The sequence below is a fragment of the Triturus cristatus genome, chromosome 2_1, assembly GCF_964204655.1.
Source record: "Triturus cristatus chromosome 2_1, aTriCri1.1, whole genome shotgun sequence".
Lineage (NCBI taxonomy): Eukaryota > Metazoa > Chordata > Amphibia > Caudata > Salamandridae > Triturus > Triturus cristatus.
Genome location: NC_140581.1, coordinates 948,186,554 through 948,208,436, shown reverse-complemented (window position 1 = coordinate 948,208,436; position 21,883 = coordinate 948,186,554). Strand labels below are relative to the sequence as shown.

General features: G+C 41.8%; 1 long non-coding RNA gene across 1 annotated transcript; it reads left to right on the top strand.

Annotated features, from left to right (window-relative positions):
- Positions 1-17,018: 17,018 nt before the first annotated feature.
- On the top strand, positions 17,019-19,733 carry LOC146866119 (uncharacterized). Its single transcript, XR_014976766.1, has 3 exons — positions 17,019-17,110; positions 18,559-18,675; positions 19,665-19,733. It is a non-coding gene; the product is annotated as an uncharacterized LOC146866119 (long non-coding RNA).
- Positions 19,734-21,883: the final 2,150 nt, after the last annotated feature.

Genomic DNA, 21,883 nt, shown 5'->3' with positions numbered 1-21,883 from the left:
CGGATGCCACCACCCTTGAAAAGAAGCAAGCCCATGATCTGAGCCCAGGGGACTGGGTAAGAATCAAAGTACACAGACGAAGAAACTGTTTGGTTCCAAGGTGGGGAAAACCACGACAAGTTATTTTGACCACAACAACAGCTGTGAAGTGTGCTGGACTGAAGAACTGGATTCATGCAAGTCACACATTGAGAATTCCAAATCCAGTGGAAAGCACAGAAAAGGAATACTTTGATGAATCAGAATCTAGTACTGAATCAGATGACGAAGAGACTACAACCAAAGAAAACCCTGAAAGGGGGGAATCAGAGTCAAATGTAACTTTTGTCCCCAGAAGTATTTCCTTGAGAAGAAGGCTACAGATTTCTGATAACAGCTCAGACTCAGAGACTGAACAAGGAACTCAATATTTGAGAAAAGAAAAAGACAGTGAAAAGGCAAATAAAGAAATTACTGAGACAGAAGTTCCAGATGAAAGATTGAGAGAAATTCCACCTGAAATAACCAATTTAGATGGATAGGTGCCAGATACAGAGAGAGAGGGAAAGATTTCTGCGGAAGACCCCCGAGGAGGTGTAGGGAACTCCAGCATCCAGTTAGAAGTAGGGACAAGTAGTCAGCAGGAAGATTGCGTGCCAGAGATTCGAGGAGGGACAGAAGTAGGGAAAATGAAAGAAGTGGTGGAAAAAGAAGCTGTTGAAAGTAAAAAGCAAGTTGAAACAGAGTCAGAGGAAAGCGAAGACAAAGTACCTGAAGGTCGAGTTCTAAGAAAGAGAGCTTGGAGAACCGAAAAGAATGATAAAGGGAGTAAACTGAAAAGAGCAGCAAAAGACGAAGTTTGGCCGAATAAAATAAAAAGACTGACACGAGTAAATTCACCAAGAGCTGAACAAGTGAATGAAGTAACGAGTCAAGAGAAATCAAAAGATGAAGAAGTAGTTGTAATTAAAGAAAGCATAAGAACGAGGAAACCTAACCAGAAGTATAAATCGCCAGAATGGACGTATGCTGCCCTGCCTGACGTCAAAGAAGAGGCGGATAGCCAAGGAAATCCAGAGATGATTGTACCGGAAGTGGTTGAGGAGGACGAAGAGTGGGAAATCCTGAGAGTTATCTTGTCCAATATTGGAGAAGAAGCGGATGTTCGGGACATTCTGTATTCAGATCACGAAGGAAAGGTGAAAGATGATGAGATGCCAAACTGAATGAGACAAGGAAGCTGCAAATGGAAAGACAATAAAATACAGGAAAAAGACAAAAACTGGTAGAACCAAGTAGGTGCTTAGAGCCTTGGGTTAGACAAACTAGTTGTGAAGTAGGAGAGGCTAAGTCAAAAGACACTGTTCATTTTAACAAAAATGGCAAACACAGATAGTAGAAAAGGTAGATGTATATTTTTGAAAAGATGGTGTAAAATGTGTTGCTGTACAGGATTATTAATGCTTCTGTGGAGTATACTTGCTCTAATGATCTCATTTAAAGTTACAATAGATACAATAGAAGGACATAGTGAAAACAAAACTAATATAGAAAAGATTCAAAAGGTAGTTCCAACTAGAATAGATAGAAACTATTTGCATAAAGACAGGTCTATAACTGATTTTTCTAATAATGTATTTTCGAAATTATTGTATGAATATGTAAAGACAATGGATGTAAGGGACTGCTACGTCTGTATGCAGTTACCTGCATCTGTTTCGGAGGGAGTCACTTATAACCACCTTCCAGTAACTTATGGTATAACATGTAGTGTAATAGCTAGTTTATTTTACCAAACAGGGAAGTTAGAGTTATTTTTCAGATGTAGATAACATATTTTCACAAGTACCATCAATTAACAAGCTAAACAAGGTAAAACCTGCCAAGGTAATAGGTTAATTTTTCTTAGAGACTAAAGAACTAAAATTAGAATATATATTTAGAAACAATTTGACTTGCAGTTTAAAGAAAGAAGAAAATACATTTTTGGATATGGTTGAAGAAAGGAGATTGAAAATGCAAAGGAAGGCATCTGAAGGAAAGGTGGAAAAGACAGTCTGGGATGTAGAAATGGAAAAACACTTGAAAGGAGAAGCTAGTCCAACCATGGCTATATATTGGCCTCAGAAAGGGAAATTGTGTATTAGAAGGAATCAAACTGCATATGATAATTACTTTGTAGGTAATAGTGAGTGCCATGATACATGCCGAATCATGGGTGGATGGGGATTTAAAGGAGGAAATGATCCAGTTTTTCCTGGATTATACTTTATTTGTGGGAACAAAGCATATTATCGTTTGCCAGACCATTGGTATGGCACATGTTATGTAGGTCTGGTTTTCCCAAAGATTTTTCCATATGGAAAGAGGAGAAGATGGTGTACATAATTTAGGTAGTTATTTAGCACGTAGGAAGAGAGAAACTTGGTCAGAAATTGTGGGTGATATCTTTGGAGCATTGATACCAGCAGTGGGAATATCTCTGAATGCAAACAAAATTAGACGGCTATCAACAGTAGTGGATCGCTTGTCAACAAGCACCGCTGGAGGATTTTTATTGGTAAACACAGAAATGGTTGCCATGCGTGCCATGGTAATGCAAAATCGCCTTGCCCTCGATATATTATTGGCAAAGGAGGGTGGAGTCTGTGGAATGTTGAAAGTTCAACATTGTTGTACTTACATTCCAGACGAAAGTAAAGATTTGAACATTTATATTAAAAATATAACTGAACTGCATGATGAAATTGCACCACAGGAGGTTGAAGGTGTTTGGGAAAAGATTGGAAAGAAAATAGCTGCTATTAAGAATTTCTTAGTAAACCTAGGTAGTACCCTTTTAGGTAAAATCTTATTTCCATTAACATATGTGATTTTTCTAGTATTAATATTAAGATTAGGGTGCCTTTGTCATAAAACGAAGAAAATTCAGAAAAAGTTAAAAAGAGAAAATGTAAGGAGAAAAGATAAGAAACAAGAGAGGGAATTTGAAGAAATAGAATTAGAAGAAGTTAAGGAAAATATGTATAAGACAGCAAAAAGAGAAGAGACTGGGGAGACTGAGTTATGAATAAAAGCAAGAACACACTTTGACTCCATGAAAAGTAATACAAAATTTTAATGGTGTGGTGATATAATCACCAAAGGGGGGATTGATGGAGCGGGTAGTACAAAAATGTTGTATACCCCCCCATCCTGCATGTTTATACTAATTAGAATAATCTATTAATTGTAATATTATTAATGCGTTTACATGGAATTTTAATCAACATTACTAATGTACAAAATACATGTGGGGTTTGCATTTTGCATGGCTAAAATAATTTGTAATTAACATACGTACGCATACTAATACTAGAAAAATAGAATATCGCATGATATATGTTGCTTTTGTGACGTTATCGTAAGTTGCACCAGATGACATCACTGGGTGAATATGAACGCTTTAAATGTCGCCATATGCTAGCTAATTACAAGCATATAGGGGAATTGGTGAGGGTTTAACATTTTATTCGTTATTTCTATGTTTTAATTACTTTTTGTGTTTGTTTTGCTTAAGTTGTCCTTTGGGCCTAAAATGAAGATGGCTGCCTGACATACTCGAAGCGATGGCCACCATTCCATGAGGTTTCGGGTGAAGTGCGCCTGCGCCAACCACACGTACCAGTGGCCTCGACATGACCCCAGACTTGATGTACCCAAGCAAGGTCACGACGGGATGCCTGCCAAGAGTTTCGACAAAAAACTTTTATAAAAACCGGATGGAACATGTAGGATGACCCAACATCCCGAACTGTGTGAAACCTCACCGGACAATCCCAACCGACCAATGGGATGAGCCCAAATTCTCTAAATTGTATCTTTTAGACCTTATTTCCATTATATAAATGACGTTATAATAAAGAGGATATCTAGCTCTATTTCGTACTTTCCCTTATTGCTAACGGAGACGACGGTGACGCTACGTGGCGGCTGTGCTCCTGAATCTTTGACAGACTGAATTGCTGCCCAATTTCTTGATGAACTAAAGACTTCCAAAATTTATGGGCACTGATCGATACTTGCACGTCTCTGGTCCTTGACCCGATCTGTGGGACTGTAGCAAGCTGACGACTAAATTTGATGACTTAGAGGACGACCGATAACCATAATAGGTAAAGATGGTGTTCTGTGATTCTCGTAATGGTTAAGAAATGTACTAGATGGAACTAAAATTCTTGCATTATTTAGATAAAAAAAATTACTGATTCACAAGAAAATGTGTTTGGTCGTTTATTGAAAGGGAGTAGATCAGGATCTTTGAGTATGCTTTAGCTGGACTAAATCATCAAAATCAAATCAACTAATTGATCCATTGATCACGTGGGAGGAGTATCTTAATGTTTAGGTTTAGGATGTGTAGTGTCAAAGGTAATAGTGTATAGAAGTGTAAATAATTTTCTCTCTATAAGTTATAAGGTATTCCTTTCATGTCAGCACTTGGAACACTCATCTCTCCTGTAAGTGCAGACCAGTGAGAAGTGAGGTGTGAATGTTGGTGTTATGGGCCCCACCAATGATTGTAGGTGTAAATGTGTTAATGTGATATTTAGTCTGTGACGAAGCGAGGATATTAGGTACAGGGTTTTGTCCTGATTCCAGTTACCCAGGTTTCCACGTTGCATCACCTATTTTCAACCCTAGACTGAACCTGGATGCTATGATGACTCGAGTGAGCTGCACCTTACTTTTTAACTTCAGAACTACACAATAAAATTGAAACATTATGTTCATGTTTCCATGACACTTTGTAACTAGAAAGACAGACCCAGCTCTTCTCATATAAATATTTGAGGACAAGTAGCAGCACTTTCACTCACCTCCACAAACTAGTTGTGTAATCAAGCTGCTCATTAATTTAAATAAAATTTTCTCTGGCGGCGCTAACTGAATATTGGAAAGCTAGTGCATTAATCAAGTTGTTTGACATTGCTTAACACATTATTATTCATAAAAAACAATAACAGTCTATCCAAGAATTCTACTACTGATTGTTTAAAATTATTAGGGGCAGATTTACCATTTAATCACGCAGTGCAGTGCAGCAGTTGCAAATGCTGTGCTGCGTGAAAAGGAAAGAGGAAGACAACACCATATTTACTGATATATGGCACTCTCCTTTCCTTTCCCTAGTGCCGGCGCTGAAATCAGCTGCCGTGCGCCACGGATACACCATTGCGCCATGGTGCAAGGGTGTCTCCGTGAGTGTAGCATAAGTTTTGTGCTGGAAGGGTACCCTTCCAGTACAAAATACTATGCATAGGATGACTTTACCCCATTTCTGTCTTTGTATGTGTGCTGTAAAGTGCAGCAAACATACAAAGTCAGAAAAGGAAGGAGAAATGAAAGCACTTCTCCTTCCTTGTGCCTACTTCAAAAAGGTGCAGTTTTCTGATGCTAAACTCGGTCTTCTTTATTTAGTAAATAGGGTTTAGCATCAGAAACCTTGGGTGGTTGCAGGGGAACACCCATGCTCCACGCATGGTACGCCTCCTTTGCGCTAAGTAATGCAAAGCAGCGCTATGCACTGCTTTACGTTACATCCATGTTATTTCCAGCGCTAAACAAGTGTAGCACTGGAAAGTAAATTGGAAAAAAAAGATTTTGCTCCAATTTGCATCACTCACACACGGCGTAAAATCTTAGTAAATCTACCCCCCTTAAAGTCAGAGTCCTACCCATAAAGGCTGCATATGTATCCTCCAGCTAATTGTGAATGTTGGAACACAAGAGTCTCCCAGTCAGTCGCGGCTGCTGCAGGTAAAAGCGGTGAGGCTGGCTGGGGGAGTAATTCGAGAAACGACCACGAGGGAAAATTATTTATTTATTTAATTTTCCCTCGTGGTCGTCTTTCGAAATCCCCCCCAGCTTGCCCCACCGCCGCACCGCTCTTACCTGCAGAGGCCGCGACTGCTCCCGGTGCAGGTTGAGCTTCAGCAGCAAGTCCCTGCAGCTATAGTTTTTCTAGGGGTTTTTCCCTTGCTTTACTGCAGCTACAACACAAAGCGAACACTAAAGGCAGTAACAGCCAGGTACAACATAAAAGGCAGCGACCACCAGAAATAATGGCAAAAGGCAGTGACAAACAGGTATAAGCAGTGAAATTTACTCACCGGCCTGATGACCTCAAAAGTGGGCAAGGTGACTCGAGAGGTAACACTGGGGTTGTGCTTGCAGGGTTGTTGGTCCAAGGAGAAGCCACTGAAGAAAGGTGAATTCAGCAGCTGGTTTCCTTCAATCCAACTCAAAAAGTCTTCTCAATAGCAAAGGCTCCCAGCTGCTGCCGCAAGAGACATGGAGTAGGGTGCTGCTGCATTTTTTAAACCTCAACCATCATTTGATACCACCAAAAAACAGAATATTGGCAAAAGACGGACCAAAAGGATCTAGACCTTCGATGACTTCATAGATGCTCTGAAAGAAGTAAATGACTAGAAAATCATAGAATATTTAAAGAATCTTGATGATGATTGAGTAAAAGAAGCATTAAAGATAATCTCACAGATTGGCACATTGTTATACCATCAAATCAAAGAAGCATTAGGAGCCAAGTTCAATCTAATGCCAAACATTGACTATGAAAGGTACATTTTCAAGCGAGACAACAAGTTTGTGAAACGATGGATGAGTTTGTTGAGAGACTTGACATGCTTATCAAACATTGTACATTTAGTGAATTTAATGACTCCTTCAGAAGACCCATGCTGAGAAAGATGCTCCTTTTATAACAGTAATAATGGCTGCAACAGACGAGGAAAGAGTAGATCAGTAAACTGCTGACATGGAAGCTCGAACAGCAATGAGTGAATCGATGCTAATCATGAAGAGCAAACACAAGCACAAGTAGATGCACATAAGTCAACATCGTCAGAGAAAGGAAAACTGTGCTTTTGATGTAGATTTTCAGTTCCACATGAAATTAAATGTTCAGCTATCAGGAAGATGTGCAAAGGTTACCGAAAGGAAGACCACTTCATAACGGTTTGCAAGGCAAAAGAGAAACCAAGTCCTTCACAGCAAGACAAGAAAATGGACACCAGAAAGTTCCAGAAGCATTCTCGTCATGCCTACATTCGAAGACCAAAAGTAACCTCATTTGCGAAAGGTGGAAACTATCCTCATCAAATTCATCCTACAAAAGTTATTTGATGTCACAATCGAGCGACGGTGAAGAGGGTGAATGTTCGATGATCATATCTGCCAAAAAGCGACAAGCACATGTGGGTCTTGCTGCAGCAAAAACAAGGTCATCAATTAAACAAAAGAATTCATATGGACAATGCTCCAAGATCACACTAAAGGTCAACAATTGCCCCATAAACTTTATAATTGACAGCAGTGCATCCATCAACATGATGCCAGTTGAACAGTTTAACTGTTTGTCACCTGCACCGGGACTCAACGAAGTAACACAAAGTTGGACACATGGGCTGCTTCCAAACCACTGCAGATTCAAGGATAATTCAAAGTGATTTTAAGACGATAAAAGGCGTATGTGCAAGCCCCAATTCATGTTCTTCTAGTTACTTCATCCAGTGCATTTCTACTTAGTTTTGCTAAACAACAAAGGAAGGCAGCCAAGGAGCTCAATGCCGCACTGCCTGAAGTAGTCACAATATCAAACAAAACCTGCACCTTGGCCGCATATTAGAAACATTTTCCACTCAAAATAGAGAGGCATTAGAACATCTACGGATGACCACAGTCAATATTAAGCAAACGCTTGAGGGTCTTGGTTGATGGTGTAGTACTTTTTTTTATTGTATGCTTCAAAACAGCACAGTCAATGTGTTACACATTACAAAGGCTTCATCAGGGCTGCAAAAAAAAAAATAATTATAATAATATATATATATATATATATATATTATCTACTGGCGGTCGCCAGTAGATAGTTATAGTTAGGATCGTGTTTCCATAGGAAATCCGCAACATTCTATTTGGAATAACTTTGGCGCCGATTGACGAATCCTCGCAAAATTTTCAAAATAGGTGGGGCACATCGCTCCGCTCCTTCCCTGAAAGTCTCGGGGGATTCGTCAAGCGGGGGCTGAGAAAAAGGGGGGGGTCCCAAAACGCGTTTTCCCCATGCATTTTTCCATAGGACCTTTAGTCCAAGCTACAGCCCGAACGGCTGAACAGAATTACTTGAAATTTGGCAGAGAGGTAGTCCTCAGGTCAGGGATGTGCCTTTTGCAGGTCTGGTGTAAATCTGTTCAGTATTTCCTGAGAAAATAGCATTTAAATCAATATATATATCTACAGGCGCGCTCCGTGCGCGTACGGTAAAATGTACCGTACGCGCACGCTGCCGTGCGCGAGCGCGATTCTGATTGGTTGGTAGATCTTAGTAAACATTCGAATCGGTCGAAACCAGGAAGTGTCAGCCGCCATTTTGTCTCTCGCAGTCTGAGGGGGTGAAAAACAAAGGTGGAGAACGTGAAAAGGGGGCAGGGTGGACAGTTCCTGACCCCCTAGCCTTTGTCAGGGGGTCCCAGAAGGACCCCCAAGGGCCAAAATTTCTTTTAATTTTTTTTCGAAAAATCGCGGAGTGCGTGTAGCGTGCGCGTTACGGTAGAAACGGAAAAATTCCGCGAACTGCGTAACGTGGGCGCGCGGTGCGCGAAGTGCACCGCGCGCCCACGGTACGCGCACGGTGAAAAACCTTAAAAAAATAAATAAATAAATACATAACTTAGCATTTAAAAAACCGTACAAATTCACTGAAAAAACCATAGGTTTCACACACGTTATAGTTAGGAATTAGCATTTAAAAAACCTTGCAAATTCACTTAAAAAACCATAGGTTTCAAACATGTTATAGTTAGCTGGACATTTCACTCGTGAAAAACCATTGAAATTCCCCCGTTATAGTTAGTGCAGGCAACTATAACTCACGCGACCGCAATCCTCTGCTGATGACGTCAGATATTACATCACTGATTACATATGTGTCTTTCTGAAAAAAAAATATTTGTAATATATGTATAGCTAAAGATTAATGGAAGAAGACATGGGTAAATAGGTGTCTAAATACAGTGATATAATATCTGACGTCATCAGCAGAGGATTGCGGTCGCGTGAGTTATAGTTGCCTGCACTAACTATAACGGGGGAATTTCAATGGTTTTTCACGAGTGAAATGTCCATCTAACTATAACATGTGTGAAACATATGGTTTTTTAAGTGAATTTGCAAGGTTTTTTAAATGCTAATTCCTAACTATAACGTGTGTGAAACCTATGGTTTTTTCAGTGAATATATATATACATACACACACATATATATGACAAATCATTGAACACATATGTAGACCCTTTGACCAGAAACAAACAATAGTTTATAAACTTAAAAACATCACAACAAATACAGTCTTTTAACTTACAAATTAAGAGACATACCATGCTACACGACAGAGGAACAATATTTAAGTAAGACATCTGCTCAGATGATACCATTGGAAGAGTTGGAAAACAAAGTTTGTGTATACCACTTTGGTAACCTTAATTTCTCTTGGAATATGAAAGGGGTAAAATATGTACACAAATTAGACTTACATTATCTACATAAATATCAAAAACACCAGAAGACATCGAAAAGGAAGCAAAGATAAACTAAGAAAGCATGAGAAATACATATTAGTTGTCCCAACCCAGTTCCATCTTAATAATTTGTGCATGTCATTTTCACATAAATCAAGAAAAAAGGGGGGTAGTGGGGTGCGATGGTGTCCGGTCTCTTCGTAAGCAGACGGTCGGAACCACCGACCAGAGGTCGGTTGGTCCCAAAACCGTGACGGTGTCGGTCGGAGGCAACTCTGACCGACATCGTAATCGGCCCTATAATGTTTTATGTGTGCCTTACTTAGACATAGAGCATGTTTCTCAATATGTCTAACATATAAGCCTCGCATATATCAAAAACTAGACCGTCACCTACCAGAAGTGAGGTCTATGTTTTTTTGTTCTCCTGTGTGCTTTACTCAGACACAAAACGTTCTTCTCAAAACATCCGGCGTGCATGTGGGATACGGCCCAAGCAGGTTCCTACCTACATCGTAATCACGTCCATCAAAACCACTAGACTATTACGTCCCTATTTCCCGACATATGCAGCATCTCACCCATATTTGTGGTATCCCGAGTCCAGCCTTGCATACCAAACCCACAAGATGTGGAGCGAGAAGGTGAGTATTGCATAAGTGGTCCTAAATTATCCAGGTCCTCCGATACATCACACATGATTCACTACCTAAGACATCCGTCCTGTTGCACAGCGGCACTGCAGAATAGCATTTTATCTGCAAGAAGCAGTTGAAAAAGAACTAAAAATGCTGTTGAAGAACAATATCATTGAGCCCTCTACTGATCCTACACCATGGGTGTCATCCATAATGGTAGTGCCAAAAAAAGGACAGTGATGGTGCATCGTGCAGTTGCCTGAATATGCACCAGGATAACAAAGCAATCAAGAGAGAAAGACATCCTGGTCTGTATATTGCAGACATGATCATGCAGTTGAACAAAGTCAAAGTCTTCTCTCGTCTTGACCTGAATAAGGGATACCATCAACTCGAATAGGAAGAATACTGTAGGTACATTACCACAGTGTCGCCTACTGCAGAAATATTTCAAGATGTTATACAAAGAATAATTCAACATGTGGTGCATTCTTTCAATTACAGTGATGGCATACTGGTACTTGGGACTGCATGGAAGGATCATGAGAAAGCTCTCAAACAAGTGTGCCAGTTACTTAAAATGCTGGTCTCGCTCTAAATGCAGAAAACTGTGAATTTCACAAAACCAACCTCAAGTTCTTTAGGCACAAATTCTCTGATAATGAAATGACTCCTGACCCAGATAAGGGACACGCACTGTCACCCACCAAACTGTCATGTCCTTTAGGATAGTCCTGTCATGTATACCACATTTTACACACAGAGTCCCTTTCACATGACAATAACGATTCTAAACAGGTGACCTTTTACCTAGTGGCTTGCTCCTGTCTCTTCGACACCAGGCTCTCGATACTCGATCATAATTCCTGTACCTGACGTACATAAACATGTCCTCAGGCACTGTATAATTATTCTATATAAGGGTCACCACTTTTTCATCCTTGGCCAACAGCCAGCTGTGCATGATTGCATTTGTTTGGAAAACCATTCATGATTGTTTTCAAAATGTTTATGCTTGTTTTAAAAGCATATCGATTCTAGAGAAAACCCTGGAGTGACGACTCTAGTATAAAAGACCCTTATTTCCCCCTACAAATCAGAGGAGAATTCCTTCCAAGCTGACACGAGGTCCTGCATGCTGAATCTTCGACAAGCAGTGGTCTGACATCCCTTGCGGGATGTCATCCCCGAAGCAGAGACGGGTTCTTCATTCTAAGCCATCAGGTGAGGGGGCTGGTTCTTCCCTAGGCGATTCTGGCTGCCCATACATACATATACGCATATACGTGCTCCACACCCATATCTAGGCTAGCTACATTTAGTCAAATTACTTAGGGCGCAAAGTTTTAGGAATATGCTACTGTTTTTATCTGAACTGCTTATGTTCATCTTTTGAGCACTATGGTGGAAATTGTTCCACACGTTGTGCAAAACTCTAACTCTTAACTTTTCACTTCTTTAAAAAAATAAAAAAAATAAATGACTGACTGCGCGAGTAGCTCAGGGGAAGAAGAATTTGCGAACGCTCTTAACATCACAAAGAATTGCAGACATGCAGTAACTATAAAGCTGTTAGAACACGAAGTAACAGCAACAGGGGGCTGTGTTACCTTCGTGATTGAGGCACACAAGGTGTTCGGATCAGAGGTATTCTATTCTTGGTTTCAGTTCCCACCTGCAGATCCGGTGACTAAATTGTTCCACACACACATTGTAGTTGAGCCACCAGATAAATACATTCCACACGAAGACATTGAAGTCCCGTTAACGTACAAGCAACACAAAAACTGGTTTAAAGGTCCCCTCCCTCACACACCATATGTCCGCTCAGCATAGAAGGAGCAATCTGGCTGGGCTTAGCGACATACACTCCACATCCAGAGATAGATTCACTACCAGTGGATGAAGTTTGTGCAATATACAAAGACATAGTCAGGCTATACAGACATATTGTCCGGTTTGTCATGCGAACATTGACAGTCCAACCTGCGAGAAATGCTCCAGCTGGTCACATCAGACCACACCTAGAATTAACCCACAGACACTGAAATCAGTAATAGGGACAATTCCTTCCAAACAGGAGCAAGTTCCGTTCTGGATTGTGCAAAAAATAGCACAGCTGGAAGCAGTATTTCCCCATATGGGTCAGCAGGAAAAACATAGAATGCTAACCATTGCTTGCAAATGGGGATGGTTCCCTTGATCGAAAATTGTACCACTTGGGGAACAATCTTTGCTGATGTCTGCATTAGAGTAAATGGTACCCCTTCCTTAGCAGTTGTTCCTGATGTATTGAAACAGATACAGAACGAGTATGGGGCAGGACCTGCCCTGGACTTGGGAATGAAACTGATGGGTAATTTTGCCCAAGTCTCTGCAATCATGCTGAGCAACATAAAGGGGGAGGCAGCAACAGTGACCATACACAGCCGCCTAAGGGAAACAGCTCCTATGAATAGGGAGCGAGAATTACCAAAGATTATCGAATAAACCTATGCTGCATTAGGTAGAGATCATTTAGGAAACAAAGCCGGGAAGCCACAAATGGTGGGTAGTCCCGACAAGGACAACTCGAAGCAAGCTCTCTCTTCTTCTAAAACGAAGTGGGATAGCAAACAATCCAAAAATAACAACACAGAAAAGAATTCACAATCAAAGGGTGGGTCTCCCCAACGGTAGTCCTCTGAAAACATGTATAACCTTAGGAATCGTGATAACATTAGGAAACCTGATAGGTATCAGGATACTGATACATGTTCCTCTCGTTCCTTTCGTTCCTTTCAGGGTTCATCAAAAAACTCGGAGAGGGATGGGCGATCAGAACAAAAGACTGAAGATCGACCAAAGACAAAATGGCAAACACATCGTACTTCAGATTATATTATCAAACAAGAAAAACAACCTAAAACAGAACCTCAATTCAAAAAGAAGAAAGTAGCTGGCTTAAAAATTTGACATGCCCAGGTTACTGAGGACTCAGTTGCTGAACGGGGAATGGGCTCTGACGATGCTAGACAGTGTGGCAGAAGTAACAATAGCTCAACAGAACCTGAAGGATTTTCTGGTGACAGCAGTATTGAATGAACATATCAAGGTGGAGACACCTGATACCAGAGTTAGTGTCCCGCATAGACTGTATGAAATTACACTTCAAATAGAGAGGGACATCTCAAGAAAAGTTAAGGGTCTCTTTTGGTAGAACTTAACATATGGATATGACATCATTTTAGCAGAAAAAGATTGGTCGTCTGAGTTTGTGATGGATTGCCCAAAAGGGTAAAGCGTCATTTTGTCTGCTTTCTCCAATCTCGTTCCAGAATTTTTTTAACATTCATACGTGCAGGAGTGGGCGATAGCGCTAGCTCCGGCATTATACCGCAACCATGTAGGTTGGGACGTGGAGTTTACCCACCATGAAATCCCATTAAAATCTACTCCAAATCCACAGAGACAGTACCCTATTAAAAATTACGCCAATAGACTAGTCAAAGAAACCCTACACCAACTTGAATACCAGGGTGTAATTGAGACTTGTACCTCCCCGATGAATAATCCTTTGTTTCTCGTAATGAAACCTGACAACGCATATCGTCCAGATTTAGATTACAGGCATTTTAACACATGCACATGAACATTTGCAGTTCAAAATGCACATAATGCTGCATTAATGAATAACATTGTGCAGAAGAAATACAAAACAACATAAGATATCTCGAATGGATTCTTCTGCAAAAATATGGCTCCAGATAGCGGATATTTGAAAGCATTTTCTGCCCTCGGTACTCAGCGTAACTTCCGTCATTTGCCCCATGGTTATAAGAACAGCCCGGGGATTTTTTGGCAAGAGTGTCAGAAATATTACAAACTTGTGATGAGGAGACAGTTTTCTATGAAGATGATATCTATCTGACGGACAATGAATTACTTGAACACTTGAACAGGCGAACAACATAATTGTGGGATTCGCCTATTTGGGCTGCAAATAAAATTTAAAAAAATCAAAAATTGCCCATCTCAATGTCCTTTTTTTGGGATATGAGCTATCAAGTGAAGGCAAGAGCTTGGCAGTCAACTTTTTAGAAAAGTGTGTGCTGCTCCAACCTCCAAAGACTATCAAAGGTTTACAATCCATTTTAGGATTTCTACATTTTGGCAGAACATACATTCTAGATTTCGCAGAAAGAGTAAATACTTTTTCCGACTTAATCAGACCTGATTTCACAGCAAACAGTGGACACGGAAACATACAGATATACTACATTCAGTTCAGGCTGACATGATAGCATCTAAACATTTGCACACATGTGTAAATTCTACAAACTTGACGATCCAGGTGGTCCAGGGTTTATCAGGTTATACTTACATCACTTTTAATGAAGGTGAGACCAATTGCATACAAATCACATTTATACACAAATGCTGAAATGCGATTTGTGGCAACTGAAAAAATATTGACCGCTGTAGTGGGAGAAAGAGCACTAGCACAGGGGAAACACATAATCATTGTATCCCCGGTACCAACTTTAGAAGCTGTTACCAAAGCAAGCATTCCAAATGCAAAAACACCCATCCACGATGGATACAATGGGCTAATTCTCTCACTGCAACAGATGTAGATTACAAATACAATTCTCCATTAAAAACACAAGCGTTGCTGCAAAACGAACAGGAATACCCTCTCCCGAATGAAATCTTGCCTCTGGACAAATATTAATACATCATTTACATTGATGGTTCTGCTCAGCCTGCCATAGGAAGTAAACAACAGTATAGCACAGCATGTGCTATAGTGAAAGGACTATGCGGGAGGGTAAATTCCATCCGAGCAATACGACTACGCAATCTCTAGGAGATTGTACTGCACAGTTGGCAAAACTAAAGGCCTGATACTAGCACTACAGAATACGGATCAGGAATTAACTAGGGGTGGGCGGAATTTGCGAAATTAACTGTCGCAAATTATCGCGAAAATGCAGAAAATCTCCGCAAACACGCCGGAAATATCGCGAAGACCCGGACGTTTTTTTGCCGCCTGTTCGCGGTATTTTTTGCGTGATCGCGGGTCGCCAACTTACCCATGCGGTTGCTCACGGGCGCGGCCATCTTGTTTTCACTTGTCCCGCCCTCTCGCGATGCTTACTTCCTGTTCCGGGTCGTGCAATGCATGTTCGCGCCTGTTCGCGGTCGATATTTCCTGTTCGCGACCGCTTTTACTTGATCGCGTTGCTTTTTGCTTGCTCGGGGAGAAAATATCGCGCGAACTTGCGCACGTGGTCGCAATGGGCGCGGCCATCTTGTTTTTCACTCTATTGCATGGTTCTGGGGCCTGATTTTCAATCCTCCCTAAATCTTTTCAATCCTTTGTTTATAGCCACTTTTTTTGGATCTTTATTACTTATTATTTCTCTAACTATTTTCCTGCTTCTATATTTTTGGATTTTGTCTACTTTTTTTTTGTTTTTTAGCTACTTTTTCACTCTTTCTATTGCCTATTTATTTCCTTTACTTACTTTCTATATTTTATTACCTTTTCTTTCCCACCCCGTCTCTCATCCCCAGAACCATGTCAAAGGGTAGGGCTCGCCGCAGCCAGAGCCGCGACCGCCTTCCAAGTGGAAGGCGGCGCCCACAAGGGGTGCAGGCACGGGCCTTATTTGGGGAGGTGGAGTTGGCTGCACTCATTTTCTTTGTGCAGCGCCACCTCCCCTCAACCCTGGCAGCAGGTGGCAGGCCTGGGTCCGGGTACGGCCTCCGGGAGCGTCGGCAGCGGTGGGGGAAGGTGCGCCGGGCAGTGTCGCGCATCTCTGGGGTCCGGCGCACCCAGGCACAGCTGACGCACCGGTGGTCCGACATCCTGGACCGTGAGCAGGACCTGCTGGACCTGCTAGGAGTGGAGGTCCCGGGGCTTGGTGAGTACCTATTTAATTATTACAACTTTGTGTCTGTTCTTCTGCTCTATGTTATATATTGCGAATATCTATTTTCCTTCCAACCAGCTAGAATGTTGCTGCTTACAATACATTCCAGGTTAATAACGTTTAAAAGTCTCCTTTGATTATGACACAGGTGCTCTTCTGCGCTAGTACTAATCTTACTTGTTTGCAGCTTTGCGTTTGCGCTTGCTTAGCGTGATACTTTACGAGTTTATTTTAGAGAAATTAAGTTACGTAATGCTACAGTGACTCACGTCCACTCCTTACTTTGTCCTGTCACTAATAGATAGGGGCAGATTGATACTTAGGTTTAGGTACTTTGTAAGGACCTTCTAATTGGTTAGTGGTATGCGTGATGCCCCCCCTCACTCAGTTACGTGACATGCTGCTAGTACGGCAGTCTTTAGAACCTTTTCTAGTTTGTTCAATGAGTGGAGGTAAGCTTAGCAGTTACTTAGCAGTAGCAGATCAGCATCAATCAAACCAAAATTTGGTGTATACAAAAAATGTAGTCATGTTCATGTGTCCTCCATGACTGGACCATACACATTGTTGAGGAATACAGTGGAAATGCATACTTAATGTACAATTGGCATGCCTGGAATAGGTGGGCTAGATTGGGTGGTACGTTGTACTACTACTTAGGCTTAGTTGTAACTTAGTTTTCTGGAATCAGAATGGAAGACTGGATTATTGTTGATAAATAGTAACTTAAGTAGTCGAACTGCGAATCCCCCGATATTACATGCTGACCAGATGAGATCGGTCAATGTAGTTATTGCAATTGTTGTTTACATAAGTGTTTTTTGACCGTTGTTGAAAAATATTGTATTTGTTTGACACCATCCATCAATGTTTGTCTCTTTCTTATATCTTTCCTGTCCATCAGCACCCAGGGGCAGACCGACAGGGACTGGGCAGTCGGCGGGACAGGAACACCACCAGGAGGACACCGCTGAGGGCTCCTCTGCTGGCCCCAGTAAGTCTTCTTGTTTTTAATAATATTTCTTATTCCATAACTTTTACTGCCCCATTTCTCCCGAACTATAGTGTGTTTCCAAATGCTATTTTTTTTACCACCAATTATCCTTCGATCTGTACGGTTTAAAAAATCTTATCCCTGCCTCCGCTATGATGACTGAGTACTACTACATACTATCAGTCTGTCTGTACTGTAGTAGCTAGTCTTGCCCAGTTGGCCAGTGCCACTCTTTGTGAAAGGTTGTAATATAAAACTCATATTCACCAGTAGCTCGTACAATCCGTTGGGTCATTGTCTTGTACTACTTTTACTCTTATTGATGTTGAGGCTTTGAAAATTCACAGCAACAGCCCTACCAGATTTCTTAATATTTTGATATGATACCCTATAGGACATACCACTGTTGTAGGGATCTTGCACATACATTTGCACCAGAAAATAGGATGTTGGTGATGGTAGGTTGGACCTTCGTTGCACACCTCAATCAGAAATTCCGCACCCACCACAATTCCACTGCTTGACTATAGTATTGTCTTGTCATACCTATTAGGTCTCGGAACCCTGCCCCCAAGATACCCAACAAGTAGACAACCCAGAACATAACACACCCAACCTCTGTCGTGGAAGCAATTCACATGCACACCCTTACTTTAATTTGCTCACTCGTGTAACTTAGTCCACTCCACACCAAATACCACGAAGTCTATGTAAGTTTAAAATGTTTATTTCAATTTGAGAAGGTCTGTACACTGTTTTCTTAGCAGCACCAACCGGCAAATCAATAACATTAAAACAATATACATTGTTACACTTATACAGTTGGGAATTAAATCATGATAACTGAACAGTGGTGGAAGGCAGCACCACCATCCCATAGCAATTTAGTTTATATACATTTATAAATGAAGATGTGAGTGAAGGGACCCCTCACCTCAGAAGAACCTAGTACTGGTAGTTGGTGCATCGTTCAGAAGGTCTGGTTCGTAGAAGGGAATCTTGCGTCTGTAATGCGAAAAAAGAAATGGTGTGCGTTAGTATATTGCAACTTGCAAGCATTTCTCAGCCGTGCCAAAAAGTGTAGCATCTATGGATAAGCAATATGGACTAACAGTAACAGTAGTACACCAGTTCTTCCTAAAAAAGTGGCTTGTTAATGTTTGTTGACCGCTTGTACGCAGCGCGTACACTAGACAGTAGCAGTGTGAGGCAGGTCATGTGGGCTCAAAGGTGTCTTAAGAAGCTGCAAGGTAAAGGTAACGTCACATGTGCATGGCTAGGGCTAATCAAGCAAAGGCTACAATGATCATATAACTATTAGTGTCTACTCTACTACTACCTGATTTGTACTAGTGATGTATGTTAGTATTAACTCATTTTTCAACCTTGCTACTGATCAATAGGGGGGAGGTGTATATGACGCCTAATAAATGTGTAATGTTTTCTAGGCGCACTACCGACCACCATTGCTGGGGCCAGCGAAGGCGACGCCGAGGGCGAGGATGCGGCAGTTGCAGATAGCAACGGAGCGGTAGGGGGAGTGGCAGCACCAGTGGCAGGCGGTGGTAAGTTAGATTCATAATCTTTAACTATTGTTGAACTTGACAGCACACTCACTGCAAGGGTGTACTGTATGTATATGTATACTGTACAGTTGTGACTTAGGGCCCCATTAGGATGGTGGGCGTATTGCCCCCGCCGGGCCGGCTGGAATTCACTGCCGTCACCGCAGGGGCAAACCTCCCGCCATCCCTGTAGAAAATATTCAGACATGTCCAGGCGGAAAAGGGTTTAATATGGCGGTGGTGTCTCTCTCACCACACCGCCAGCCATATAATCTGCATTTTGGAATGCCTTTGCGTGGCGGCATTGCCGTCCGCCACGGAAAGGCATGCACACATTGCAGAGTATGCTTGGGGGCCCCCATGGAGGGTACCTACCGATGCTATGGTACCTCCCCGACTTTCAAAGCAAAACGTGACAGGCTCCGTGCGGGGCCCGTCATGTTGTGCTTGGAAAAGCAGCACAACATTTTAGCATTGCTTTCAGCAAAGCCAACCAGAATTTAAATTTAAAAAAACAGGGTGCGCCCGCCACTGTGCCGGGCGCATCATCCTAATTAATTGTCCCCACGGGACCCCCACCCTTTTTAGCAGTCGGATGGTGGGCGGACAAAGTCCGCCCGCTATCCGATGTCGTAAGTAAGTATGAGTTCTTGGGGATGTTTGAAGAGTGAACTAGAAGACTAGAATTCCCTTTAATTGGTATAGGACTAGGAGCCGGAGTATTGAGTAACCAATGGCCTCATCTATCTGATTTCAACTCCGCTTTGAAAGTTTTATGGAGAAGAGCACCTGGTGCACTGTTCAACTAAAAAGTGTAAGACAGGTAGAAGGAAGAAGGACGGGCGCCATTTAAAATGTTATGTACTACTGTGCTTTATTTTATAGTGCTACTCTACCATGCCACTATGTGTATAAATAATTACCTTGTCCTACTGTTTTATTAAGACTATATTTTACAATTGTCTTGTTTTTTTCTTTTTGATACACAGCAACTCCGAAACTCAACCGGAAGGAGTTGGCCGCCAAGGCACGGCGCCGGAAGCTGGAGGCAATCCAGCATGAATACCGGCGGCTGGTGGTCCTAGCCGAGGAGGAGGAGGAGACTGCAGCAGCTATTGAAGCCTCCTCTAGTGCCCCGGGCCCCAGCCACCGCCCTCCAGCGGTACGGCGCCACCGCCTGGCGGCTGCCCGCCGCCACCGTGTCATCTCCGGTGCCCCCCCCACTGTGGCTGCAACTGCCGCGGCCTTAGACGCCGCGTCGCCCATTTAGAGGACGAGATGCGCCAGATGCGTGTCCTCCTCCAGTCCCGCCCCACCAGTTAGTCCCTGTCACTGCCCCTTTTTTAATTCCTGTTCTTTACTCGTTTGGCGTTTGACTTTTTTCTACTGTGGACAGTGGTTGGGGTTAGGGATGTGGGTGGGTCAGCTTTTGTGGGTTTAGTTTATTTGTTAGGGTAAATTAAATATATTTTTCTATGTTACATGCAATGTTGTTAATGTTTTGTAGGTGGGATAACTGTTTTACATCACACTGTTTCCTTGCTGGTGCATGGCCGCCCATAGCCTGTGTTTGATTTCAATAATTTGCTGACTGTATACGACACAAACAGATAGATGCGACACACCTCACTCATTGACAGGTCCTTCTAGTACTTTCAGTCTGTCCTCTAGTCTATGCATTCTTTGGAGTGGTGTTTGAAAATGAAATCATTGACAACATGTCCATTATTAATTCTGCCTCCCCCAAACTTCTCTCTTACCGGTGCTTGATGTTTATGTCCAACTGTGGCACAGCACTGGCTGCATGGTGAAGATGGTTTCCTTTTTCATACATGCCATGATTGGGGTGGTGGTGGTGGTAGTTTAGTAGTAGTAGTATACACTGGCAGGGTGGCAGCATTTCCAAAAAAGAAAAGGAGATAGTCAATCGCCTTTGAGAGACTGTTAGAGGAGTAGTTGAATGAAGTACATCACAGAATTTACCGAGCAACAATTATATGCTCAAATATTTGACAAAAAAACGGAATGGTGGTTATTATGAGGATAGCCTACTAGACAGAGTTACAAACTATAGTTTTGTCGACTCGAGTCACTTGACTATGCCTACAGTCTAACAGTTAGTGCTGTATATGAGGAATGACAACAAACAAATCCAATCAATGCCGGCAATTCATGCTGAGGTATATGTTCCTTTGTTAAATAAAATAACCTCTGAAATATCCTACTCATGGGTGGGCAAGCAGAAGAAGATCATCGCTCTGCATTGAAATTGAAGTAGTGTTGCTTTCACCACATCCGCCCCAGCAAGTGTGTGATTAAGTATTGGTGTACATTTAATTTAGTTACACCTCGACAATAAGTCACACAGCCCGGGGGAAGAGGGTTAGGGTTTGTTGAATGGATGGGAAGGGGGATTTTGGGTAAGGTTTGACATAGAAAAACAGTATGCATACATAGACAAACAAACGACAATCATTGAAGACTACCATACCATATCCATTCCATATGCTAAGGGAGAAAAAGGCAATGCATGCATGATGATGAGACCCGGATTACATACACTTCTATTTCTTGTTCTGTTCCGGCCTTAATACTTTAACATATAGCAAATAGAAATTTTAAATATTGGTAGTGAAAAATCGTAAACACATAGCAAACGTAATGATGATTGATAATAACAACTCCAAGAACACACAGTTGTAAAGATTGTATACAAGATATTAATCAAATTATTTAAAAGAAGTTAAAAGTGGATACTGTTACTGTCTTATCCTGGTCAAAAATGTGGACTGGTTTTTTGCATCTCGGCATTCCTCTTGCTCCTCTCGTCCATCAATCTTGGGTGTGTCGCCTCGCCACTCGCCACTGCCCGGCTGGAAAAAAAAGGTGATTGATTGGTAAGGTAATTAATATGCATTGTAATGTTTTACAAAGTTTTGGCCAAGGCCCGGCCTGTAATTTTAGATTGAAAACCAAAGGGGATATTGAGAAAGAAAGTGAAAACAAATGCACAAGTGATGGTGTAGTGCAACAAGAACACTTTCCGAGGTGGCATGTATGCATATGCATCATCTCTACTCTAGTCTGTTTCCAGCATTGACCTTCAACAGTAACAGGAGAGATCAGGCCCACAGTGCTTACCATTAGCACATCCTACGTTAACACTTTAGAGTCCTTTTTTTTTCTCTCAAAGAGTTGTACAAACGCA